Source organism: Taeniopygia guttata, chromosome 2 (genome assembly GCF_048771995.1).
Source record: "Taeniopygia guttata chromosome 2, bTaeGut7.mat, whole genome shotgun sequence".
Classification (NCBI taxonomy): Eukaryota; Metazoa; Chordata; class Aves; order Passeriformes; family Estrildidae; genus Taeniopygia; species Taeniopygia guttata.
The window spans coordinates 74,479,712-74,496,733 of NC_133026.1; the positions used below are offsets into that span (position 1 = coordinate 74,479,712).

At 36.7% G+C, this 17,022-nt stretch overlaps 1 long non-coding RNA gene across 1 annotated transcript; it reads left to right on the top strand.

Annotated features, from left to right (window-relative positions):
• The first annotated feature begins 13,252 nt into the window (after nt 1-13,252).
• On the top strand, nt 13,253-16,542 carry LOC140682347 (uncharacterized). Its single transcript, XR_012053968.1, has 2 exons — nt 13,253-14,941; nt 15,167-16,542. It is a non-coding gene; the product is annotated as an uncharacterized lncRNA (long non-coding RNA).
• Nucleotides 16,543-17,022: the final 480 nt, after the last annotated feature.

The window sequence follows — 17,022 nt, forward strand, 5'->3', positions numbered from 1 at the left end:
CATATTAAAACAGTACCATTGGAGTTATTACACTGTCACAGACACACTTAATGAAGAATCAGGTTGTCAAGCATAAATATGTGGTTCAGGAGACATTGAATGTGTCCCTGGTTCAAGTAGTAACTTACACTCTAGACCTGATCAATTCACTTTTTCTGTTTTCTTTTTGAACACCAAAGAATATCTTTGAACATCTCATTCACCTTGCTTGTATGGAGGGAAACGCTTGTATGGAGAGAATACAAATAGGATATTATTTGTAAATGCCAACTACTCTCCTATAGAAATTTCCTCTTCACTTCATAGGTCAGTAATTTCAGACAACTGAAAGCATTGAATTAAAGTAACTTTAAAAATATTATGCATGTCATGTCATGTTAGAAAGTAAACTTACCAATTCCAGTATTTTCCAAATAGTTTCAACAAACAGCATTGCACAAGAGCACGAATATCCAAGGGTTGTGTGTTGCATTTTCCAAAGACAATTGCAGACACCTAATTTTTAATGGTCAAAAAGGCTCAGCCAAAGTCAGCTGAAATATCTACATAATATAATTTTGCTTATGCCTCTTTCATGGCATAATTCTCAACTGTAGATTATTTTAGATTGAGCAATGTCAGAAGATGAGTGCCACTAAATAATAGGATCCTATTCCAAACAACAGAATAAAGATTTTCAGTAACACATACTTTAAATTTGTACTACACCTTACTTGACTTGCACAGAACATAGCTTCATTGATTTTGAAAACCAGCAGGCTTATGGGTGCAGCAAGATATACAGAGCCCAACAACTCTGATACACCATATTACCAAATGCATGGACAAACCTGTACTTCAGGAACTTAGGACTGTTTCACTACTCATAAGTACTGCATAATAGAAGAACCTTTATGCAGTAAATGCATGGTGTTCAAAATGGTCTTACACAAAGTTTTTTAAAAGTAGTATTAGTATTTTAAAATAATGAAAGAGTTAATCCTGTCAGTGTAAATGTTCAGCAAATCCAAAGATCTGATAAGAAGCCTGTAGTAATAGCTGAGGATTTTACATTTCTTTTGCTTGAATACTAGAGATTTGAAGAAGGATGAGGTAACGACACCCTTGAGATTACAGGTGGGGTTTTTCCCTCTATGAAAAATTCATAACTGCATGGAAGTTGAATGACAGGGTGTTAACATTGTAAAAGCTACAAGAGTCTTGATTTTAAGAAGCATGATTATCTACACTAATGGATGAGGAGCACTATTTTCCAGCAAGTGGCATAGCAGCCAGCATGAAGAAGTACACATCCTGACAAAATCAAACAGTCATAATTTAGAATTCAGTGAAACTCTAAGTTAAAATAAAGGATTTTTTTTTAAACTCTGAATTTAATTATGCAAGAATCAGATCCTCAGCTGCTATAAATGAGAATCCTCCTGAAGCAGTGTGTTCAATTCTGGGACCTTCAAAATAAGGATGTGGACCTCCTGGAGCAAGTCCACAGGAGGCCAGAAAGATGATCAGAGGGCTGGAGCACCTGTGAAGACAGGCTGAGACAGTTGGGGTTGTTCGGCCTGGAGAAGAGGAGGTGCTAGGACTTTCTAGTGCCTAAAGACGCCCTACAAGAAAGCTGAAAAGGGAATTTTTACAAGGGTATGAGGTAATGGCTTCAAACTGAAAGAGGATAAGTTTATATGAGATATTAGCAAGAAATTCTTTACTGTAAATGTGGTGGGGCACTGAAACAGGTTGTCCAGAGAAGTTATGGTCCCTATCAGTGTTCAATGCCAGGTTAGATGGGATTTTGAGCAACCAGGTCTGGTGGAACATATGTCTGCCCATGGCAAGGGGTTTGGAACTAGATGTTCTTTAAGATCCCTTCCAAGTCATACCATTCTATGGTTATATGCATTCTAGGCAAATCTTGGAATTATGTGAGGGTCTCCCACCTGAAGATGTGATGCACACTAGAATTAACTAGCCATAGGCTCCATTGGTTGAATTTTCAGGTGGTGGAATGGTTAGAGTTTGTGACAAAGTAACAAATTATTGTTTTTTCCTTGTTATTACTCTTGACTTGAAGCATTGTTGAAGATATCTAATGATCTTGCATTTTTCTGAAACAGAGTTGGAAACAGACCTGTAATATAAACTCAAGTCCTGCAACATCGTGTGTTTGTTTTTAATAAATAGACAGCATGCAGTGGAATTTCCACTAAATAATTTTTTTATTTGACAACTTAAATTTTTGGATTTATGGCTCATGGTACTGGTCTTCTGATTTAACTGGGGTTATACAGGAAAACACAAATCTGGTCTATGACACTATCAACAGCAATTTTCCCATAGACTTAAATAGGATCACATCAAACTGATCACATTGAAACATTTTTTTCAGGGAACTAGATTAGATGCTTTGAATAAGCATTCTTCATTGGTCAAAATGCATACAGAACTGGACCAGTCTATGCAAATTTATATTGCTTGTACAGTACTTTTCAGCAAATCTCCAGTAAAAATTTCAAGCAGACTACCCCTTATTGAATTGAAATATTCTTTGTGTTTGATTTTCCCCTCTCATCTTATTGTATGTTGTGTGCAGATTTTAAGTGTCTTTTATTTCTTCCTTACTTTCCATGCACTGTTTTTCTTCATTGCATTTCCAGACCTAGTTATTCTGAAAATCAGAATCTGTGTTGGTATGGTTGGAATTCAGTGATTTCCATAAGTGTAGAGATAAACAACTAGATTCCTGATCACTATTGGTTCTGACTAGTGAAATGTCACTGCGTATGTCATAAATTATCCAGTTTATATATATGTCAGTAAAAAGGAAAATTCTCATCCACATACAGGAAGGAGAACAAATATTGGACTGAGAGACCAAAGAATTTCCATGATGTATGCCCAAAGATTTTCTATTCCAAGGGGGATGAGACTCCAAAGACCTTGCCATTGTGGCTGCCTTAGCCCATCTGAGATGCTGATATATGCTTCAGCTCCAGCTGTGCTACACTTTGAAGTTGCTCCATGTGATCTCTATGTTATTTCTATTCTTTATCTTTTCAATAAAAAAAAAAACCTTTAAGTCTATTTCAAAAAAGAAATAAGGGAAATAAAAAGCTTGCAGCTCATCAATCTTCAAAAACTTTTACTACTCTTCTAATCACTGTATCCAGAAAAACGGATTAGACAGGAAAAAAGTCTATAAAAACAGAGGGATAGAGTAATTTATGAGAGAATGTTGATTATTTACAATGTTTCAGAATGCTCTGGGGATTCAATAACTTCTAGATATTTTCAGCTGCTGAGACTGCAGGCTGACATAAAGCTTCAGCTCTACTGTTCAGTAGATTTCTAAGGAAATGTGTTTTTCCCGTGCTGCCATCAATTTAGTTTAAACCAAAGCTGAAGTATCTTTTAACAGGTATATATGATCAACTACATAAAGCTCCATGAGAGAAAGGGTACTCAGTGGCATATGCTTTTTGTTTGCTACTTAAAGCATTTGTTTGCTGTTTTGGGATTGCCATTTAAAGTGGATTTTTAAGAGCTATTGCTACTACAGTGTTACAAGCCATGCAAATAAGACTTGTGAATGTTTAGTGTTTGGTGTTTTTCTTGGGTTTTTCCTTTTTGTTTTTGGTTGGTTTTTTTTCTAAGCCTTTAAAAATCCTTTTTCTCCTGGGAAATTTGTTCTGCATTTTAAGCAGAACGGTTAAACTTCAGTTTATATACTCCACTTTAACTTTCAGTATAAAAGATCTTATTTTTCTGGTATCACCAATAAACTTCTTGATAAAAATGTCAAAAGTCATATTGGTTTCTATTGTTGCTGCCCCATAATAGAAGGATGTGACCACTTCTCTGAGCTTTTGGCTTTCCCTACTTAAAAGTCTTGATGTGATCATCAAAGGACAATTCAATTCTTGAATGTTGTTTTCCTTTAAAAATAATCAAAATGTGCTAAGAGGTAAAAATCTGGCAATATACAAATAAAAATATCAAATTCCTCTTCAACAATCCTTTTAGTGGGTTATTTGAGTACAAATACATTTATTTTCTTTTCACAGATATGTTTTTCATTTTAGAACAAGAAGTCAAGTGCCTAAATGTAGTGTTTTTTATCCCTATTCAGAAAGGATGAACTGTTTATTTGAGGGGAAGATCCCACCTTTAATTACATTAGAAATAATTTTGCCAGAAGGCTTTTTCAGACTGTAAGAATCTTTATTATAATAATTATAATGATCTTACAAATAGAAAAATATAGATAAATACAATAACGTATTTGCAGGACAAAAACATGCCAGAGATATATCTAGAAATACCTCATTGTTTTTACTCAAGAAAAATTAGCTTGTCAAATATAACTTCATATTAAAAAAAAAAAAGTATGTATGGAGAATTTTAAATATTGCATGTCATGGCTGAAGCCCAGAAGGCACTTAAGCACCTTGAAATTACTTGCTTACACTTTTCACCCTGGTGGGGAATAGACTTGGGAAAAAAAATTAGCCATCTTGGGATAAGAACTGCTTAATAATTAAGTAAAAGAAAATTTAATAATGCAAATAATAAAAGTGATAGCAGCAGGAACAACAACAAACAACAACAACAATAATAATGGGATACAGAGAAAGGAATAAAATCCAAAAGAAGCAAGTGGTGCTCAACATTGCTGTCTGATGCTCGGCCAGTCTCTGAGCAGCAATCAGTGGCTCCCAGACAACTCTCCCCAATTTAGATACTGGACCATGTTCTATGGTATACAACATCCCCTTGGCCAGTTCGGGTCAGCTGTGCTGGCCATGCTCCATCTCAGTTTCTTGTGCACCTCCTCAGTGGCAGAGCATGGGAAGCTGGAAAATCTTTGGCTCAGGGTAAGCTAAACTGCTAATCACTACTTAGCAACAACTAAAACATCAGTGTGCTATCAGCATTATTCATATTCTAAATCCAAATAAAGGCTACTAAGAAGAAAATTAACTCTATCCCAGCCAAAATCAGGACATTGCATGAATTAATTTTTCAATTATGACAAACGAAACCTATACATATGCTTATTCTTACCAAATTTATGCACATCAATGAAGCAACATATTTTAGTTTTTATGCTATTTTAAAATTAGGAAGATTAAAAGAAAATATATTTGCCACAGAATCTACAGAAAAACATCTACAAGTTGATGGGTGCAGGAGTTTATTCCATGGCCTAAAAACTGTAAGGCCTCTGATACTGTCTGAGATGCCAAAAGATCCCACCCAGTCCCTAGCCACTACTTAGAAACTGCAGATGTCCCAGGGCTTTTGTGCCAGCCCCTTTTGAGACAGCTTGGATATCTGAGGAATTCCCTAATGACCCTAGAACATGAAGTTTCAGCAAACAAATTGAACTCCTTCAGTTGTATTTCCAAAGCATATTTCGGCTGTAGGAAGTACTGAGAGCCATTTAATTTAAGTTGCCTTTCAAGATTGACAGTCAGGTTCCTGCCTTGGTAACTCTACTCTGAAAAAAGAAGATTCACTCATGGTACAAAGCACAAGTCACAGTCACTTCAAGTTGATAGAAAGCCATCACCCCCCAGGTGACTAGAACCAGGTTGCTATAAGCGCAGTTGCAAACACGCTGCATTATTTCAGAGTCCCACAGGTTTGGGCAGGCATGCAATCTTCTTTTCTTTCTCATGCACTGTTTAAAATGCTCAGCTGAAAGATGAGTAAATAATGAACAAACAAAAAATATAGATGATAGTTTCATTTGAAATTGAAATGGCACCATATACTTGGCTTTTGACACTGATTATGGGGCCATGGCTTTAGGTTTTATAAAATAAATAGGTTTTATTAAATAAACAAAATTTCTAAGTGGAAGCCTAACCTCCCTACCTCCCTACCCCCTCACACCAGGAGTTTTAAAAAGCTATTAAGTTTACATTTGAACTAATATTTAAGTACTGGCTTTCTTGGGAAGCCTGACAAATACTGTATGCCAAGTTGTCCTGCGGCAAACTGCTGTACTTTTCAGGCGACAGCCGTACCTCCTATTCTGCTCTCAATCAGCTTTCCACATTGACAGTCTGCTGCTAAACTCCACGGATTTTAGCAGCAAGACAGCTAAAATTATCTTGTGGGATCTGCATTACACCAATGTGTTTGTGATTAAACAAATTATTAGTGTGTTTATCTGTGCATTTTTCTCTTTTTAAAGATTTAATCATTAATTTAAGTCCATAACATATTTGCAAGTAACTTAACCTCTCTGTGCCTTAGCTTTTGAGTTGTAACATTGGGATAAAGGGCTTACCTACCAGCATATACAAATTAAATTTCTCAGGTGCTTAAATATCAAAAAAATGGAAGTCATATGTGCCAAAAAGACAGAGATCAATTTTCAATCCACGTAGACGTTGCTGGAGCTTTCATCATTCCTCTTTCCACTTACATATACATGTGTTCATGCTCACATTCAATTGACAGCTACAAATCAAAAGTTAAATTCTTAAAAGGCAAAGTGATAAGAATTTACAGGGGAACAGAAGATGGTAGCAGTATTATTTTAAGTCCTACAGTCTAAGAGACACTATCTACAGTTGTCTGTATGCCAAGTGAGTTAACATTACTCTACTTTTTGAAGCATAGTGGTTCCAGCTTTAGAGTAGAGAACAATAGTAAAGAGCTGCTCTGTGTAACATCAAGGTATTAAAATGGCACTTTGTAATGTGAATGGGGGGTTTTGTAATGTGAATGCGGGGTGTGGGTGAGAGACGGGAGACTCACACTCCAGAGTTCTTGTGACAAACAGCCTTGAGTTTATTCCTCCAGCTCCTTTTATAGGAGCTCCAATTACACATGTGATTCGTTGAGGTCCTAATCCTGCCCAGCTCTGGTCAGTGATACATCTGCATTTAGAGCTGAATAACATTGGCTGAGGCTCCCTGTGCAGATTGAATCCACCCTGTCCTTGCCCACACGAACTCCAATGCCACTGCACTTTTTTCTGCCTCAATTAGCAAAATTGGGAAGCCTTAAGCTGTGTATTTTAAAAAATCTGATCATGGCAGTTGATAAAAATACCTTTGAGGCATCTGAATTGTTGGCATAAGATAAAGTTGGGATGGTACAATTTCAAAGAATCTGTGGTGATTCTGCACTAAAGTGTGCTTTTTGTCATGTAGCATTTAGTAAACGTACAAACTGACTAAGGCCTAATTTCAGCCAACCAAAATTTGCTTTGACATTCAACATCCAATTCATATTTTAGGTAGTTAGAAACTTGGACAACAAAGGATTTAAGAAAACATTGATAATTTTTACTTGATTAGCCTTCCGCAGTGCTACCAAGTTCATATTACTAATATATTTCTCTATTTTTTTGCTGAAAATTAGATAAAATGAATAAGCCATCTTTACCTATGTTATAAATGCATTCTCTGATTTATTAATTAAAGAAATGTAATAAATGATCAAAGTATAGATTTGGAAAAAAGAAGAAAGCCACAAGCAATTCAACTCTGAGCCAGGTGATCAGTACCCGGGAGACTTAGGACTTGGCCTCTATCATACCAAAATCCCTGCAGGTCTCCGAGGGTCAGTTCTAAGGGGTCCATTTTTGTACAGTCTCTCAGGCTTTGGAAGGGGGTCTTCTTTAGCATATTATCATGCTTTCCCAGAACTGCTGGAAAATTGCTGAAATCCTGTCCGGTGAAAATCTCCGGATAAGCTTCTGATTATGCCTATCAGAATGTCTCCTGCTGGAGTCTTGTCAGACAAGAAATCCCTTGGAATATACATTTCTGGAGACAGTGTCTTCTTGGTGTTTGAATCTCTATCACTTAGCTTGCTTGTTGCCCAACACTGGTTTTAGTACACAAGATGCTGTGGTTTTTAATTTCATTTAGCATGAATTATTTTATAACATATATTACATATTACACCTAGGTAATAAAATTTGACATAAGTATCTGTAAAGGCTGTTGGAATTGATTTTTGATAGTACTATTCACTGCTGCTGAGTCAGAGTAGCAAGGGCCACAAAACTAGCTGTTATCTTGTGTCCAGAGATATAGGGCAATTATTTGAATAACTGGATTTGTATGAGAAACTGGGGGGCAAAATCAGGTCTGGAACTTGAGTACCCTCAAAGAGCTTCTGTGTTTCTTCATTTGTATACTATGGGCAATACCTATAGCCTGTATGCCCATACTATTCTGACTGTAATTTTGTTACTACATCTAGCACAGTAAAAATTAATTTCAGATGATATTTCAACATACATAAAAATATTTCTGGACAGTGCTGCATTACAGGAAAGGTATTGCAGTCTTATTACCCAGAATGAAGTCTAAAAGCTGGTAAATGTCTGACAATTTTGAGCAACACTGAAGCTATTAGGTATGGACAAGGGAGGCGGATCTGCTTATATCTAGGTTTCCACAGCATCCAACAGTTTAGTCAGAGCTGATCCCAGAAGGATATATAAATCTCTCAAACTTCACACAAGAATGTCTACTGAGCTAAACTTGTAAGCTCCAATAGGTGTGTTAATGTAAAGCTTGTTGTCCAAGTAGATGCATTATTTTCTTGCCTTTCCCTTTCTCTGAACTATAATTTAGTTAAAAACTGAGGTGGGAATAAAGTATTTAAGAAATTTCAAATATTCTTTTTTTTCACTGCTAGAATTTTAGTATGAACTTGTTTTATCTTAATATTGCTATGAGAACCTGAGTTATATCAACTGATGATTCAACCAATTGAACTTTAATTGTCTTAACAGCCAGAATAGATTTGAAAATGGTTGAAAAAATAAAATTATGCATCTGAGAAAACTAAAAAGTCAGCAACACAGTTTAAAGTAGGATTCTGCAAGCCTGATCTGTATGAGTGTATTTGCATTATTGTTTCCAATGATATAAAGTATGCCTGCCTGCCAACTATATTACAAGTATTTTTCAGACAACTTTTGAAAGCTATCTGTATATTCCAAAACTGGAAACTGAAATTTGCCTAATCAGAAGAAAAATATAAAATTTATTAAAAAAACCAAACAAACAACTAGCAATTGAAATTGTTGATAAGTATTTTTAAACCAATTACACTTTTACCTTCTGATCAATTTTTCATAAAAATAGAACGTTCTAAAAAGGCTTTTTAACCTGTCATTTTCAGTCAGGTGAGTACTCATTTTCTGTTTCATCGAAAATTCTATATGGTACTTCAGACTAGAGGAAATAAAACTTATAGAATGATGCTTTTTATTGAACGAAATGCTGTAGTTCCATACACAGAGGTGAGGCTTTGTGCTAGAAAAGACCACTGACATGGAAAAGGCTGTCTGGGATAAGGCAAGATATGATGTACAAACTGTCTCCAAGCCAGAGGATAGCATATCAGGTTTATGCTTGATATTGGTCACATAACCAGAGATATTCACTAGAGATTTTCAGAGCTACATTTCTGTCATGTTGGAAATTAAATTTATCTCAAACAACATGTAATAGAAAACTTGCAAAGAAGTTTGTAGCATTTTGATTTTCATTTGTAAACCTGGCAATACAATTCTAAACTTTCATGACTAATGGGAATAAAAGACATACTTTTTTGAAAGAATCATGTTTATAAGATACACCTTAAAAGTTTCATTTCTGTCACACTGGAAAGACACTAGTGTATTGTCTCCAACTAGTTCACTCATGCAGTTCACTGTCCATCTTACAAAACATGGGAAAGTTTCCATGGAAATGTATTTATAAGAAATACACTTTTTTTTTTTTTTTTTTTTTGTCTAATGGGGAATAGCTTTACCAGTTTTTGGTTGAATTCAAAGCTGGTACAGGCAGGTGCACTTTTGCATAAAACCTTTCCTACTTAATAGGCCTCTAATATTTTTAGTCCAGAACAGTATAGACACCTCCTGGAGAGAACAAGAAATTGAGCAGCCAACCTCCAAAATTAAAATTTCATGCCCTGATTTAAGTGTACTTCTGTTATATCACATAAAGCAATTTAATTGTAATATTAATGTGAAGCCGAATCACGGCATACATCATGCTATTATACAAAAATTACAAGAGAGAAATCTTTTGTGAAACCTCCTTGTTTCTGTACAGAAGATATGAGGAGTTAAGCAAAATTATGCACTCAGACAATTTCTTTTCTTGCTGTACTACGAGCACAGGTGGGAGAGAGGAACGGGTATTGACTAACCATCTGCTTCACAACATACATTCTTCCTAATGCAACAATGTATTTGAAACAATCAACCAACAGAACATGAGAAAACATCTGTGTGGTACACATAATGTTTTTCAGAACAAGGCTCTAACTGAACAACAGAGTAGTGTATGAATTTACTAGCATTTGTCTGTCCTAGTGACCAGTCTCTCTGTTACATTTCTTTCAGGCATTATCTGTTTCATACAAAAGCTCCATCATTCTACAAATCAAATAAATTGGAAAATGAAGCACAAGCTTAAAAATAAAAAGATACCATTTTGAGAAATAGTTACCATTCTTCTGTCACTGTCGAGGCAGGACGGGAATGAATAGACTTGACTCAGAAGGCTGTGAGAGCAAGGCTCCGATTTATTCAAAATACACTGCTCTTTTATACAGAGCTTCATGAGGACCAACTCCATTGGTTCTGTAGTTAAAACAACCCACATCATTGGTGCAAAGTGCTTGATGCACAGTGATAGAACTTAACTGTAAACAATGTGATAAACAAGAGAGATAAAGAATTATTTACATTCTTCTCCAGCTCTTTCCCAGGCTTTTTGCCTGGCTAGAAACTCTCAGTTTCTTTCTTTGACTGAATCTGAGTCCCACATTCTTCTGTGTTGGTTATAAAGAGAACTGAAGTGAAAAGCCTAGGAATATTTCCTCATGATATGAATCCAGTTACTTGCAAGCTCCTTTAAAGAAAAGTACAACCAGAATACGGCAATTCTGTCCTATAAATTATCACCTTGTAATCCCTGATCAATGGCATGGACTGATGCATATCATTTACTAAAAAACAAGATAATGTTCAACTTATAATTTGACTCTCTAAGACAATTGCCTGAAGAACAGAATTCTGCAGTGCATCTGAAAAAACAAGCAAACAAAAACACAACACAAAATCTATATCTGAGGCAGGACATATCTATAAAAAATGTGAACAACAAGAGAGATAGAGAATTATTTACATTCCTTTGCAACTCTTTCTCAGGCTCTAGCCTGGTTAGAAACTCTCCTTTCTGACTGAACTGAGAATACCCATATATATCTAGCATTGAAATGTAAAAATCACTGGTGGTTTATTATCTCTGCCTGTTTGCAGAATAACATCAATTATCCTGTGAATCATCTGACTACATTTAATAGATATATTCCATACATCATTGAGACTGTGACCTCAAGTGTTATGAAATCAGAGCTGATCAGTCAGGCAGCCAGAATACTTACATGCTTGTACATGAGCTTTTCTAACATGCTAGATATTAATTATTTTAAAGTAAAGGAAAACAATCCTAGCATTTCATGATCATCTTTCTTGAGAGGTTAGAAAGCATTATGTAAAACACATTTTCTTTTAGTTCAGATTTATTATATGTGGAGTTTTATATTGTCAGTCAGTGTAATATAGTTATAAAAATCATCAGGAAGGCATATTTAAGCAGAACATATATTTCATTGCACCCATGAAAGAAAGAAAAGTTACTTAAGGATGAAGAACAAAGATGTATCAGACATTAGGAAGTTCTAGAAACAAGGTTATCTGCTCTGAAAGGAGGGATATAGGTGTCTTGATTTGAGACAATTTAAAGAGTTTTCTGGAAGGAGTTGTCTCCTCTAAGTTCCAGCAATCCCCTTCCACAAATAAGAAATAATTACTAATAGATAAAAATGAATAAACAACAGTTTATTAACAAAAAGCATTCCAACAGGCAGGAGGTGGGAAAAAAGTAAGTAACTGCTAGATATCAAGCTGTTAGACTTCACCACTTCACTGGAACAAAGAGGCCTGACCTGTTACATCTGCATACTATCATTTCTCAAACACATGAACATGCCATTTCAAAAGTGACTATTATAAATTAAAGGACATCAGCATTGGGTGACTAAAAATGTTAATTCAATTACAAGACATTTTGGTACTCTTCTTGCTCCAGATGTCTGTTTTAAGTTAAATATTGGGCATCTTCCAATATAAATTTTAGCAATTTCTTTGGTGGAAAATTGAATGATGCAAGTGTTATGATTATTTCCAGATGTTTTATTGATAGCTAGGTAGGTAGGTATTACAGTAGAATCCGTGATGTTCGTATGTCTGAGACATAACACATGACAGAACTCCCTTTGGTTAAACAGCTTCATTTGTTGTTTCCAACACCTTTTTATAGCCCATTCAAAACTCCCGGGTTGAGACAGCCCATTGGTCTATCTCTGTGCTCACAGAATCTGAACCAGTACAATGTCTGCATCTTAGGAGAGCTCCCATTGGCTGTGAGCTTCTGTCAGTCAGCCCAGACGCTGCTTCATGGAGCAGAGCTGGGCTGCTTATTATAACTTGATTAATACTACTGCAGCAGATAGGTACTGTAGGAAAATCACAGAGACCACAAAAACAAATTTAACAGGAAAGGGCCATACAAGCACACATGTTCTAGAAATTCTTTATTTTTAGCACATTATCTGTAATGAACTAAATGCAATTTTCCAGAGGAACAGTAGACTTATGCCTGAAATGACAAAACTTGTAGTTAATGCATATACAGAGAGCCATTAATAAATCAGATTTTTCTATTATGAAAATATCTAAGATATGTCAGCTAGTTATTTAGAGATAGCTGTTAGAAACAACTTTCTCCCTCATTACCAGCCTGCTATGTAGGTATGTGTGGAGACCATTAGTTTCAGCATCCTCTCCAGTATGTTTCTCCAGTTTTAAGCCTGTCTATCCACACAGATTATTTCCAGGGTCTGGGATTAGAAGGATTAGAAAATGAAGAGAAGCTCTTTTGCAGTTTCCTTCTGTTACACCAGTTTGGTGGCATTTTTAGTTTAACTGCTAATGTGGCAGATTTTCAGGTCTTCACACTTTTGTTTAATTTTTAAAGACTTTGAAAAGGCTTAGGGTCTTGATTTAGCTAAATTCTGAAAAACCTTGCATCTGTGACTGTCATTTGTCCATGTCTTGAAAATTCCTTTTTATATGCCTTTTTGTACAGATTCAAGTTATGAATCTGTTCCTTCTTCCATTTTTAAAATTTTTCCAGTGTCCAGAATCCTTCTCTTTGTTTTTTCACCAAGGCTATGCTGAAGCAATACGCAAAATAGATAAATAAATAGACTCCACAACTTGGAGTAGTTATGAAGTGGGTATGTATTGCCAGCACTCGACACAAGTGAGATCGTTCTCCAAAATCTTGTGCACTGAGCCTTAGTCTGACCCACAATTTTATTCACAAAGGTGTTCCATATGTAATACATTGCACAACTTTTTAATGCATATTCAACCCAGCCCCACCTGTCCTTTCCTCTCATGTTAAATAGGTCTACGCCCTTCTAGGCATGTGTGGTTTGTCATGGTGGTCCTGTGAGGGTCTCTGGTGGTCTCTTGAGGCTGAAGATCATGGTCTTCTTCATGGTTGAACTTTTGAACTCTTCCTCTCTGTGCGTGCGCTTTTGGTCATTTAGTGCTTATCTGTGTGCGTCTGTCAGTCTTGATAGGCTTGAAGACAGGAAAGCTTCTTTACTGGGTTCTTTGCATTCTGAGACATTGCTCTTTGTGCAATAACCTTCAGAAATTTGCATTTTCTTATGCCCTTTGTACCATGGCAGAGGTTGCTCAAGTAAAAGGTTAAAATTTAACACATAACTCTACAAGCTAAAATATAAATGATTAATTCATTTTGTTAACTTCAGTGAACTCCAAAAATCTCTGTTTCAATGCCTTTATCTCAGATGCAGTAATCAAAAATACTGATTAGGACAAAAGCCTATTTATGGCATATAAACATAGAATCCTTAGTTGCCCTATTCCAGTTATCCTTCATCACATGTTTTTTCCAACTTTGTATCTCTTCAGCATATTGAAGTATCTAAAGGCAATATTAAAGTTTCATCTTGTGTTCAGCAAAATTTAGATCTCTTATCAATGCTGGAGGTAACAAAGCATAGGGAAGTAGAGTTCAGTTACAAATTCTGTGTTCCTTTTGCCTAGAGATGGGCATCTATATAGCTGTCAATACCTAATTTCCTCATCCATCTTCAGATAATGGAATGTTTTCTTGTGTTACAAAAAGTGCACACCACTGTCTCTCATTTTTAAAAACAATTATTTCAATAAAAGGAGGACTTGAATCCTAATTGATAGGGCGATAAGAAGCAATTAAACAAAGATAAAGTATTGAGACAGACAAGACCGATAATGGACTTTCGACCTGGTTAGCATAAGAGATTTGACAATTAGGATGCCTTGGCAAGAGCAAATAGCTTTGAAGATTGCAAGAAGATTAAATCAGGCTCACTTATTGGAAAATAAAATTCCATCAGGACTTCTGCAAAAAAGAGATATTGTGAAATACATTTGTTTATGTGATGATTAACCCAATCATTGTAGTAAAACATTACTAGCCTTCCTAAAATAGTATATAAGCATGTGAGGAACTGCATTGACTTGTTTGTTCATCAAAAGTATGAAATTAGGATAAAAGGGGGGGAAGTCGGGACATGGAATTTGCAGGCTTGACTGGTAACCACAAACAAAGATTGTGAAAGATTTTGCAGGACTGGCTGGAACTGATAAACGCAGTGGAAACCCATTGTTGCTGAAACTGATAACCTCAGTGGAAGGAGACTCACCACCCCCATTTGTGAAACCCATTGTTGCTGGAACTGATAACCACGGTGGAAGGAGACCCATCACCCCCACTTATGCAGGATAAAAAGGGACTGAAGAGAAGGAAAGGTTGTCAGCTTTTGGCGGAACACAGGCTCCGCAGCTGCACCCAGCGCTGTTTGCTTGCTATCGCTTGCTGTAATTAATAAAATTATTAATTGATCTTAAAAGGCTGAATCAAATTATTCGCCTCAATTTATAACAAGCATAGATGGTCCAGAATAAATTTGGACTCTTTTGACCATCTCACAGTCTCCTCGTCTCTCTCATCATCACCAATAATTGATGTTCCAGGTGAGAAGAAGGAACAGCCTATCTGGCTGCAATCAGCGAGCCCCCAGAACTGGAAGTGCTGGTGTGAGAACCAAGAATGAGCCTGAAGCAATCCATCCATGGAGAAAGAAGGTGAGCCAGGGGGAATTCAGGACAATGTCTAAAGAAGAGAGAGGTGTTTTTGAACTAATGCTCGCTTTGCTTGTGAAACATGGCAAATTTTTGCCAAAGCTGGACTCCTCTATTTTTACAGCTGCTGTTTGGGATAATGTGGGGCTGAAGCTCTATGATTTAGCTACTGTGGATATAAGCCAGCAATGTGTATGCTTGCGTCCTGGAGAATGATTTTTGAGACACTGAAAAAGCAAGAGCAGTCTCAGGCTGTATCTTCTGGCGATAACACTGTGCTCCTACCCCACTCTGTCTCTCTTCTCTCTGTCTCTCCCTGCCCACTTGAAACTGGCACCTCTGATACTGAAGAGTGGCTGCAGCCATCACCTCACTCCTGCCCAGACAAAGGAGGGGAAGTCATCCTTTCTCACAGTCGTTAGCAGTTTATATTGCTGTACAAACTGTACAGGGCTCTAGGATTGAGGAGGAGGGGGAGCCTTTTGATCCAGAACTGATAGATTCAGATTATGAAACAGATCTATTCCCTCCTGACCCTCATGATAACTGGATGCAATTAAAGAAAAAGGCTCTTAAGGAGGGGGACTCCCAAACGTGCTTTGGGTGCTGGAAATCTGGGCATTTGAAAAAGGTCTGTGTCAAAAAGGGGGAGGAGGCCAGGTCCAAAACTCACAGTATTTGCCCTCAGTGCCATAAGGGATTATTATTATAAGGGCATTATGCTAATCTATGTCAGTCCAAGTATGATTTTGAAGGGCGTCCAATATGAGGAAGTAGGACCCAAAGCACAGAGGGACACCATGCCATGACACAAATGCCCCAGCTGATGCCTCAGAGAAGAACATAGCAAGCCTCAGCCCAGCTGCCATCCTAAGCAGCCTTCACCAGACCACAAGCAGCCCTAACTGGACCGTCACCGACCTACAACCCGCCACATCGGAGAGTGGAGGACCGGACCTGACAACCTCCAAAACAGTAGTATTATGTCAAAAACGCCAATCACTTGTTTTAAAACTTTTATTAAGTTTAATAGTATAACAGTAATAAAATAGTTTCACAGTAATAAAAAATAGAGCAGTAAGAATTTAGACAATCAGAGTTAGGACCTTAAAGGACAATAAAACAAAGAATTATGGACATCCGATGTTCTCGGGCAGTAAGCGACGAAAAGCATGCTTTGTGAACCAAGAATTAACCCTTAAAGGCAATAGTCTGTTGCATATTCATATATCTCATACATGATGCATAAATTCTGTCGAAACAAAGAACTCTGATCAGTGTCAGTGTCTTCCTCTTAATCCTGTGGCATCTTCAGGGCTGAGCAAGGCAGGAGGAAGTTAATTTCTTCTGATAAGGGAGCCATAAATTCTTTTTCTCTGGAAGATTTAGGTGTCCTGTGGCTGCTATCTTGATGCAAGTACCTCACTTCTTTCTTCCCATGTACATAGTTGCTATTTTAACTACAAAAGCTCCATTGTAACTACAAAACTACATTTACCATAGTATTAAAATCTTAATACAGCACTACTAATCAATATAACATAATACATACAGTAAATATATGTGTAGAGACATATAAGCATTTTTCACACATTATTTGATTCATCTGTTTGCCTCCCACAGGAAGCACCACCAGGTGCTTATCAGACCACCAGGACAGTGTAGGCATGCATTGCTTTAAGGCAAATCATACACTTCAATACCGGGGTTGTTTGTTCTCCCTGAGGCTATTGACTGTGACTCAGTTG